The sequence below is a fragment of the Callorhinchus milii genome, unplaced genomic scaffold, assembly GCF_018977255.1.
Source record: "Callorhinchus milii isolate IMCB2004 unplaced genomic scaffold, IMCB_Cmil_1.0 Scaffold22, whole genome shotgun sequence".
Classification (NCBI taxonomy): Eukaryota; Metazoa; Chordata; class Chondrichthyes; order Chimaeriformes; family Callorhinchidae; genus Callorhinchus; species Callorhinchus milii.
In genome coordinates this window covers 6,485,011-6,496,705 of record NW_024704763.1, presented here as the reverse complement: position 1 = coordinate 6,496,705, position 11,695 = coordinate 6,485,011, and the positions used below count along the sequence as shown (strand labels likewise).

The 11,695-nt window shown below is 40.0% G+C and overlaps 1 long non-coding RNA gene across 1 annotated transcript; it reads left to right on the top strand.

Moving 5' to 3' along the window:
* Positions 1 to 1,096: 1,096 nt before the first annotated feature.
* Positions 1,097 to 11,155, top strand: LOC103188973. The gene is made up of 3 exons (XR_489021.1): positions 1,097 to 1,195; positions 9,159 to 9,337; positions 11,084 to 11,155. It is a non-coding gene; the product is annotated as an uncharacterized LOC103188973 (long non-coding RNA).
* The last annotated feature ends 540 nt before the right edge of the window (positions 11,156 to 11,695 follow it).

The window sequence follows — 11,695 nt, the reverse complement described above, 5'->3', positions numbered from 1 at the left end:
GGTGGGTGGGGGGCGGAAAGCGGCAGTCAATTGCGCACAGCGGTGTCCCGCAGTATCCAAACAGTCGTGGAGCGAGAGCGCGATGGGAACAGATGGCAGAAAAACGCAGCTATTGCGAGATGATGAAGGCTATACATACAAATTCTACACATATATATTTCAGAAGACAGTCCATCTGATAAATGTATGGGGTAACGAGAGACTACACTACAATGTAAGGAGTTATGAGAGGATGCACTACAATTTTGAAGCACTATAATTTGTCCCCGCATCTTACCTTAGAACAAAGGCAAAATAACGGCTTTTCAATATCATTGTTTTAATGAGTTTTGCCAGTGGATCCGAATCGATGGCACACAATTGTTCCCGGTCAGCACTTCACTGAGCAGTACCGCCTCCGACTTACCTCTAGGTTGTTATAATCCATGAAACAATTTGAAATCGCCCATATAAAGAGATCATTGAAAAGAATAGAACCACAACCAGTGGCCCGCCAAATGTCTGGATTATCTCTGGAGTTATATAAGCGTCTGGGAAAATAACATGGTTGACCACTGTCGCTTCACAAACACAAAAAGAATTTCAATTATAACGTCTGAAACTGCATCAGAAACTGCTCATTTTCAGACATTTACTTGATTACTAATGCCCTCCTCCTCCTCCTCCTCCAATTTCCTATTATTCTAAAGCTCTGATTCCTCTACAGTACAGTCTGGCTTCCCACAACTTGTCAAAGTGTTTCTTAATCTCAAAAGGTGAGCTGAAAAGTAAGCATTAGGAGGCTGTTCGACTGTGAGAGGCAGCAAGCTGCCTAATGCTAACACCTGATTGACTTCCACTTTCACATACACTTTCCAGCAAGGATAGCAGTCGGGTGCAAGGGCACTGGTTGAATTTGGCCTCCCTGAAGCCAATTGAAGCACTGAAACTGCTGACTTGGCTTGGCAGAGCCAGGCAAACTCCACACAGGCTGGGGATTCATGGGGATTGACTGAACGGCTCAAGGTTACACTAGGCAGGGATTTTAATCCACTGGAATAATGTCATTTCTGTCTATATTCTAATACTATGACACGCTCCTCTCTTTACAGCTGGCTTGGTTAAAGCAATCTGTGCTGAAGCTTCTCGACTGAGACCAGGCTGAGAGGGTGGTTTCAACGGGACATTCTTTCATATTGCTGAGTTATAAATTCAGGTGGGCACAAATCAATTTGCCTTTTGCTTCAGAAATAACTCGATCAAAGTTCCAATATGTAATGGCAATATTTCTTAACAGATTTCCGATTAAGAAATTAGAAGAAATTCAATACCATCAATTGTGCTGAAGAATGCAAATTAGACCCAACTGATAATGTTAACAACAATAACTTGTATTTATATAACGTCCCTCACGCAGGGTAGCCTCCCAGAGCGCTTTATCCATTAATAACAATAATAATAACAATCTTTAATAAAACACCTTTCACATCAGGAGAAATTCCCTTCTCTTGAGATCTTTAACGTCCACCTAAACAGGTAGATTGGGCCTCAGTTTAACATCTGAGGTAACTTCACTAAGAACATTAGTGGAGCTCAGCGAATATACACAGATGTTGTCCTCCGCTTCCAACAAGAGCGATCCAATTCTAGAGGAGGAAGAACGTAAGGCATTAATCAAGCACTGAAAATCTTCCAATAAGTGTCACGGCAATTGTACCAATCACCATGTTCTAATAACATTGTAAATGATAGGAATATACCGTATAAATGGAGCATTTTATATGTGAACCCTGAGATTTGCGTAAAGGCCTTGAAACACAATCAGTGCCATCTGCTATTTATATATCATGGACACTTTGCTTTATGATTCTGGCTGTGAGATCCCTATAAATGATCCTTGCATTTGATATAGCGCCTTATCGCATCTTCGAGATAACTTGAAGCACTTCACCGAGTATACTGTAAAATGAATTGGCTGTGTGCAATTAGCTGGCACATTTTGTCCACAAAATACACAGAAATAATAATAATACTTACATTTGATATGGTACCTTTCATGTCACAAAGACATCTCAAAGTGTTTCACAGGATTTACTATAAAGTATAGTGACTATTTTGTAGAAAAAATGCTGCAGCCTATTTGAGGACAGCAATGTCCCACAATTCAGCCATGAAGTGAATGACCAATTTTATCCAGTGGATTGTTGGGCTGGACATCAGGAGAAACTTCCTTCTCTGTTCTGTTCTGCAATGGGATCTTTCATGTCTTCTTAAACAAGCAGAGGGGACCTCGATTTAACGTCTCATCCGAAGAGCAAAGCTATTGCGGAAAAATTCATGCTTTACCATTGCAATTCCAGATGAACTACAATATACTTAGAATCCCTTGTGGGCCTGCAACTTAGTAAAATTATACAACAGAGTCGAATTTGCAGTAGTTTGTAAGAGATTTCTTAATCAGAAAGGGGCAGTTATCGAATTTCTGAAACAGTAATTGTGCTGAGTCTGCGCTATTAAGCACATTCGATGTTTGAGAAATTTGCAAATTACGCATTTCGTATTACGAAATACCACACATTATACCCCATTGTAAGAGCTGTAATCATCTGGCTAGCCAGCAGATAAATGAGACACAGTTGACTTTCCTGCTGTCATTGACGGGAGCCTGAAGTTGGTTTGTTACGTATCGAGTTGTAGGCAATGACCTATGATCTCAAAATCCAGTCCTTTTGGTTATCCAAACAGATTTCTGTAGTCCACACAGCATTTAAGCTGATGCCTCGTTCGGTAGGTTGGCAAAGCAGGCTTGACAAAAAAGATTTCAGTCCTTACCTGACTGACAGAAAATGTCATCAGGACTATTTATGCATTTTCCTTTGGGGAGGGTGGGCGGGGAGGAGGAAGGGGGGGATCACTATGACCTGTTTTATTTTTTTATATCGAGCTCCTTTCTCAGCAAGTCTTAATGTCTTTTGACCATTACCCTTGCACTAGCGTTGTGCATGAGGGCCATTTATGTCCTTCACAGGCCAGTGAAATAAATAGGCAGGCAGGTCTCCTCAGCTGATATTGAACATGCCAGATTGCTCTTTGATGGACAGCATTCTGCTTGAAGGCATATTGCAAGATTTTTTTTGCTGAGAACTGCGATTTTTCCCTTCCTCCAAGTCATCCTTCGACACAGGTGACATTGGCAGAAACAGCCTAAAGCCTGCACTTTTCAGAACTGCTTACCTCACGAGAAATCTTACTGCTGCTAAAGCATCTGCTTGCTCGTAATTAGAACAATAATTATAGTGTCCTCTTTACCCCACTCGACTAATTATGGATTTGCATATATGCAAATCCAATCTACAGATATATGCACTAACCATATTCCTTGCATTTGATACAGCGCCTTATCTTGCTGTCAAGATGTTTCGAAGAGCTACACAGGATTTTACTGTGAAGTGTACTGTAGGTAATAATAATAGAATAATTCTTGCATTTGATACAGTGCCTTATCACATCGTTGAGGCATCTCAAAGTGCTTCACAGAATATATTGTGAAGTGGATTGACTGTGTATTTTGTTGGTGAAATGTGACAGCCAATTGCATGCAATAGTGTCCCACAAACAATTGTGGATTGAGTGACCAAATTTTTTTTTGAGGAATTATTACCCCCGAAAAGCAATCCGTCAATTGACTAACATCCAGGTTCCTACTTACTGCGAGATAAACAGACGCTTGTGGAGTAACGAACCTGAGTCCTCTCACTTGTGAGGCGAGCATGCTAATCACTATGCTACAGGACTCCAGAGGTGAACGTACCAGCCAATTTGCGCACAGCAATGTCCCAGGCGTGGCCATTAAGTGACATTTTTTTTAACTCCCTTCTCTTTTTAAATAGTGCTATGGGAACTTTGATGTCCACCTGAACCAGCAGACGGGACCTTGGTTTAACATGTCATTGAAAGATGGTATCTCTGAAAATGCAGCACAGACTATTAGCCCAATATTTCAATGTGTGGCACTTGAACCCACAACCTTCTTGAGAGCGCTCTCAACTGTGCCAAGCCAACATATTTTTAGGAAGACAACCCAGGTTAATCTTTTCTCCTTAAAGGCTGCTAAGGATTATAAATGAAATACATTCGGAGTGATCTGATTCCCAATGGCGTAGATCAATTGAAGAAAAGTTCTTGTAAGTTGGAGCAAATAGGACAATGCTCACAGAGATAAATCATGATAATCCTTGCATTTGAAACAGCGCTAACATGTCGTGCAGTGACTGTGTGTATTTTGTGGGTGAAAGAAATGCACCAAATAAAATTGTTACCCAGGAGAGGTTTGTTCTTCGAAGATTCTGGAAATGGCACATTATTGGGGAATTGTAAAGGGAGCTTCACAGCGAATCTATTTAGTTCTGTACCTTGTCTTTCAGTGCTTTATGCTATCATTGAATACATAGCACACATTATTCCCCTCAGTGCAATCATTATCTATCGCCACGGAAACATCAAATTCACCCTAAAACTGTGAAACGTTGATTGAATGCATATTGATTTTAATTGCAAGCATTCAGACGGTCCATTTAAAGAAAGTGCTTTTCTCTCAAATTGTCATATTCAGAATAATACCTTTATTCAGCCGAATGAGTAATGCGTATGTAATTACACAAGTTTTTCAAACCCTCATAGACTTAGAAACTCACAAAATAAAGTAATTATTTGAGCTCAATAGGTGCTGACAGCTCAGATAATGTTGTATTGCATCTAGCTGGGAAGCGGGCCAGATCGTGGAATGACGTAACTTATTTTTGGGCCTAGGATATTTAATTTACCTATTTGTTCTGTCTTTTCATCATGTCCAAACAAAAGTCAAAGCTCAAATGATGAAATCTTTTCTGAAAATAACTATCTAATAATAATAATCCTTGCATTTGGTAAAGCTCCTTATCAGGTCGTTGAGATGTCTCAAACGCTTCACAGGATATATTGTAAAGTTGGGCGAAGAGCGACAACCAATTTTGCGCAGCAGTGACCCACAAACCAAGTAAACTTACTTTGGGTGGGGAAGTGGTTTGCATTTTACCAATTTAATATGATAGATGTTTTAAATTTCCCAGTTTAATTTCCCACGTTTACCCAGTTAAATTTCCCCATTTAATCTACCATGTTAAACTGGGAATTTTCCATTCTTTGGATTCCGACTCATTTCTGTTCCCTTCGTCATCATGCACCATAGAAAGCTTCATTCGAAAGACCTTTGATATGATGAGTAAAGTGTACAAAACGCTGTCAACAACACACCATGAAAAGCATCGTAATTTGCAGTTGATGAATTTTTCAGAATTACAGTAATACCAAAGTAAGATACGCAGGGGCTCATGTATTTTCAGATAGTGGGTGAATTCAGGAGGTGCTTTTCATCAGTTTTATTCCGGGAAGTACTACTAATTGAAAATGTGTATTTTATGTTTCAGCACAGAGACAAATTGGGGAAATCAATAAAGTCAGAGTTTGGATATTGGAAGCGGTGTTAATATACAGCACTATCATCTGAACTCAGTAAATATGGTCAAAATATTGTAATTTGTTGAACAGGAAATAGGGTTTATCCTACAATACCAACAACAACACTAACAATGATAACAACAACAAAATTACACTGTTTCATGTTGAAAGGACTTCCAAGGTACTGAAACAACAATGACATTGATACTGCCCTACACTCAGGGTATATAGCGTTTCCTAATAAAATAGTTGCAAGTGTGCTGTGTGTGTAAGTGCGCGTGTGTGTATTTAAGGTGCGTGTATGTGTAAAAGCGAGTGAGAGGGTGTGTGAGAGTTGGTGTGTAAATATGTGTACGTGAGGTTACTTTAAAACAATTTAAATCATCTAGATTCATCTACACTTCAGTGTGTTACACCTACAAAATCCGCCACTTAAACTTTCACCAGTTGAAACAGAGTTTAACAACTTAAGCTATTACCATAGAGATGGTACCAGTTGGAACATTCAGAGAAGTTGAGGGAAATACAAGCCCGCACTCATTCTGAAAGTAGAAGTCTTTTATGAGTGTTCCAAAAGTTTTTGTCAATTAAAACCACTGTCCATTGATTCTCCTTGCAACAATTGCTTGCTTATTCCTCTGACGTCTGCTGTATTTTTCAGTCGGCCAGGTGTGTCTGACTCATGCAGAAACCCATTATCACACTTAAGAACATCGAAATGGTATTGAGTGTTCTGCATATATATATATATACCACCTACACATGGAGATTTCTCTGAGTCTGGAATCGAAGGCACAGTCTCCCCTTAGAGGGATGCACCTCTAAGGGATCACGTTTTAAATCTTAAAAGTATTTTGTGGGCAAAACGCGGCAGCGAATTACGCACAGAAGTATCCCACAAATAGTCGTGGATTGAGTAAACAATTTATTATTTTTTTTGAAGGAATTATTACCCCCAGAAAAGGCATCCGCCAATCGACTAACAACCGGGTTCCTACTTACTGCTAGGTAAACAGAGCTGTGTGGAGTAAGGAAACTTGCCCAACATTTCACCCTGTCGGGAATAGAACCCAGATCTCTCGCTTGCGAAGCGAGTGCTCTAACTACTGAGTTACAGGTTGGCAAGAGCCAAGGCTTGGGGAGCCCAGAGTGCAAGTTGGGGAACTCCCAATTAACCAACCAAAACAGCATAGCTTGCCATTGATAGCACTGTCTGGTAAGCATTCCCACTGCTTGTCCAGCTAGGACCACTCTACCCATTAAAGCTTTCACTTGTAGGGTCAATAGGAGCTGAGCGGGAAGATCATTGCTGTGACCAGTCCTTATTTCCAAGTCCTGCTGACGAGCCAGGCTGGCTGATCTGCCACAGGCAGTGAGTCCCTGGAGTACACAGGCTTACAAAGCAGACAGATTGTGGCAACAATATCAATGGCAAGATTTGTAAAATTGTTACTCTGCGTCCATGACCACGGAAAGAAATGTACGAGATTTCACAGCAGATTCAATGCGATCATTAGCACAATAACTGTTTAGAAATGGAACACGTTTCCACCTAAATGTGTGTTTTTGTTAGAAAAAATGGTGCCATCAGCCCCCCAAATCCTACAGCTTTCCTCCGTGAATTATGTCACTCCTTTAACCTCTGAGACTCTCGGTTTTCTGTTCCTTTGAGTTCCATTAGTAGCTGGCATTTGGATAGAAGAACGCTTCCATTGATCATATCTGTAATGATCCTGTTCAGTCAACCATATAAATGTCACTATTGCAGGTTGTTTGTGTGAATCAAGTGCCTTCATCTGTTTTAGGGAATGGCAAGGAAGCTTATTCAAAACAGTTTTATCCATAATAAACATGGATGGCAGCTTTGTAATCTATCATTTGACTTACAATTAATTGGTGTTACTTTCACATACTCCGGAGCAACAGATCAAGATGGCACAGGTTTAGAGTTGCAAAGGGCAATTTCAAGGCAGATATCAGGAAGCGGATTCTTTACCCAGAAGGTAATTAACGACTGGAACTAGATTGCGGTGGAGGTCAGGACACTTGACTCATTCAAGAAAGGTGTGGATGCTGTGATGAAAAGATGGTAAGGTGGGCGGGTATTATGGAAGGATGAGATCTGATGGGCGGAAGAGTCTTCTTTAGCCAAAACCTGTGTTTAAACTATTGTCTTATGTCATAGAATCTTACAGCACAGAAGGATGCCATTCGGCCCATCATACTTGTGCCAGCTCTTTGAAAGACCTATCCAAATCGTTCCGCTCCCCTGCTCTTTCCCCCAGCTTGGAAAGTTTTTCTTTTCAAGTACACTGTATGTCCTTTTGAACGTTATTATTGAATCTGCTTCCACCACCCTTTCAGACAGTGGATTCCATGATTGTAACGGCTCACTGCGTAAAAAGAACCTTCTTCTCATCTCCCATCTGGTTCTTTTGGCAATTATCTTAAATCTGTGTCATCCGGTTACCGACCAGTGAAAATAGTTTCTATTTATTTATTTATTCTATTCAAACCCCTCCTAACTTTGAACACTAATTGTTGAAATTATACATGCCAACGTTACCACCAAATACCTGCCCGATTATAAGCATTAGCAAGGCTAGTGCAGTGTGCAAGTTCCAAACAACTCAGGAAGAGGAGGCTTTGGTGGCCCTTTGGCACTTTAAGGGTTAGTCGTTTTGGCACTCGAGAAGCTTATTAAACTGGTGTGTGATAATAATAATAATAATAAAAACAGTTCTTGAGCTCACTTGGAAAGAGCATTGACCAACAGTAACTCCAGAGTATACACTTCCTGATGTGTTTGTGGTACTTTGCTGTGCGTAAAATCGGCTGCTACGTTCACCTACAAAGTTCCCAGTCATTACACTTGACAGTAAATCCTGTGAAGCTCTTTGACTAAATGATAAGGGTATATCAAATGCAAGGCTTGTTATTGAAATAAAACAGGAGTGCTGTGGTTCAACCTTTCTCTCCCTTATGAAGTGTCACTGCTGGGAAACGATTCAGCGAGTGTTTTTTTTAACCCGCGCAAAATAATACACGAAGAAGCCTGAGCACAAAATTTCCAGCACGCAGCTTTGTGTATCGCGCGCAGTAAACATTCCTGAGAAATGAGTAATGATTTTATCTTGAATTTCAGTAATAGGCTCTCATGTGCGAATATTCTAACTCCAATTAACTCTAACTCTAACTCAGAATGCGGATTGAGTTTCTGCAATGTTTGATCTATATTATGCGGCATGTCAGAATGGATTTTTATTGTACGTTCATGACTAGATACACAAAGGAATAGCAATTTGTGCGTACTCGGCCTAGTCCTTCAGATGTCATTGAGAGCTTAGTCGCTCATACAAAGAAACCTGTTTCTTCATCATTCCGCATTAGGTCTGCTAGCATTTTTTTTAAAAACACAGAAAACCCCCAAAATTCTACCTTGTCTTTAACCTTAGCCTCTTAAAATGTAACGTCACACCGAATCGTGGGAAATTATTTAATTCAGTCGCAATTTGGAAGCCGTGTTTTCAAAGTTCTTAAAAAGCAGGTTCAATTTCAGGGCCTCAGGTATATAGCGTTGCAGCATTCTTTAAAACCTTGTCAAACAATAAGTGTGTAACTCGCGACATCACATAGTATTAAATATCTTTCCCAGATAAACTGCTCTCTTTATTGTCCTGTAGGTGTCCCAGGCAACTTGACGACACAGAAGAGTGATGGGAACCTTTCGAAAGACCAATTCGACTTCTCAAGCCGACCCTCTGGAACTCTGCTCAGTTGCTGAGGGGTCCAATTGGGATTTCAATTTCAAAACTGAATTTGTGTCAAATGAGGCTGCTGGTGCTCAGGAGAACTCACAGTGGTAAGGTGGAATGTTTAAAGCCGTTTATAGCCTCATAGCCGCTTGTTTCACTCTCGGTCCCTTCCATTTGGAAGGAAATCCTATACAAGATCCTAGACTCGCTCTACCACACCAGAAACAATCTTGTGTATCTCTCTGTATTGCTCCACCTGTTGCCTTGTTTCCCAGCCATATAGTCACCTGTATCTCCCAGCCCTTTCCTATGGTAAAACCATTGTTCGTAGAGACAAACCCCTCTTTCTCCAATTAATACAAGATTCTTCAATCCTGTTCCCACGAGGTGTAGCTAATATCCATGTTTCCTACCATGTCTTTCACAAAATCACAGATGAAAAAGGTCCAATGGTCCAAAGTCTAGTTAACCATCAATTGTGTTCAGTGTCCAATTCAACTTTCAATAACTTAACAATGATAATGATGTCTTCACACTATGTAGAATGTACATTCATATTCGTTGTGCTGTTAGGCGTAGCATATTAATGAGCTGTATTATTAAATGTAGCAATTTAAGTCAATTGGAAAATGAGCTTTGCCATAAATCAAAAAGAGTATCTCACTTGTTTGTAAAAGACGGAGGAGTGAAAACAGTTAATGCTACCTTCTCAATTATGCTAAATAGACCCAATTTATATGTATGATTCAAATAATCACATTTTGTAAAAACTTGATGATAATTATCCTAAGTATAGCGCTTTTCACGTCAGGAGATCATTTCAAAGCGCTGACAGGATTTTTACTTTAAGTATAGCGACTCTTTATTTTGTAAGTGAACGAAGTAGCCAATTTGCACACAGCAATGACTGACAAACAGTCATGAAATGAATGACCAATTTTATTGGGGAGGGGGAGGGGGAAGGAATCGTTGTCCAGGAAACTAGGAGAGAGAAATTCCCTTTGAGTTTATCTTTCGAGAATACCTACCTCACATGAATAGCAAGATCTGAAAGCACTTCACAGGATTTTACTGTGAAGTGGAATGACTGTGTGTTAGTAGACAAACCCATGGCAAGGGATTCGATTAAGTCACGTGCATTATCCTGGTTGAGCCAGTCCTTGCAATATCACTTTCATTGCTCATCACTGTTAACACTGAACCAGTTGAAAAACAATGCTCAGAATCCCTTCTCAAAACCCAAGCTAAGCAATTGCTGCCCTTTCATTTGCAGCCCCTTGACAGATCACCTCAATTATAGAATAATACCTTTGCATGTCAGTACACTGTGCCGTAGCAGAACTTAATGTGACCTTGCTCAGCACTTCTGGGATTTCAGTGCTCTCAGTTAAGTGATAAAAACAACAGCGCTCAGCATTCTTTAAATGGCACTGATGATAGACTTTCAAGATTTAAAACGTGATACCTTTTGTCAGATGCTACCGACTGTGTTTCAAAAGAGTCATCCTTTAACTGGCTGTAACTCAAAGATCGTACCAAGATGATTGCTTCTCAACACAGTCTAATTTTTCGTCATAGGGCTGATGGTTGTGGCCTCCGTGGTTGTCAGCTCCGAAGAAATTAAATAATTATACTTAAATAATTATACACTGCTGTGCGCAATTGGCAGCTGCGTTTCGCCCGCAAAAATATACAGTCAATCCACTTTACAGTATATTCTGTGAACCACTTTGAGACGTCTCAATGATGTGATAAGGCGCTGCATCAAAGGCAAGGATTATTATTAGTATTAATATACTTTCCGTTTATACCGAGTAGTCCTGTACCATTGACAGAGCATGTTTTTTTTTCAGCGTTTGAAAGTGACATTATTGTTTGGGGCAAAAACAGAGAGAGCTGGAAAAAGTCAGCAGGTCAGGCAACATCTATGCAGAAAGGAAAGTGAGTCAACGTTTCGGGTCCACGACCCTTCGTCAGAACTTTTTTTATTATTATTTGGGATATTGTCATGTAGGACTCTACTGGATTTGAATAAATAAAATGTAATTCAGGGTGAAATAATTGAATCAGCGCTGTTATATTTTTGTCCATTGAATCCTTAGAACCAGAGAAATGTAGCACACAGTTGAAGGCCATTTGATCCATTAATTCTTTGAAAGGCTTTGAATATACCCACCACAAACAAAATTGAAATAGATTACATTTTGTTCCAAAAACACATTTTGGAACAGATAGAGCATACAAACCAATCCAATTGTGAATGATGACATGCTGTGGTTTGAAATGGTCTACTCATAACCACTGCAGAAGACCTTGTCTTGTACCTGGATGGATTTAAGATAAGACATTGGACCATCATATTCTCTGTTCATTTCAGTCCGCAGTTCTTCCAATCTCCTCGGGGACTGCACCCAGTCAGACACTTGTTCCAGTTTATTTCTGAAGGAGTTAATTGCCACAACATG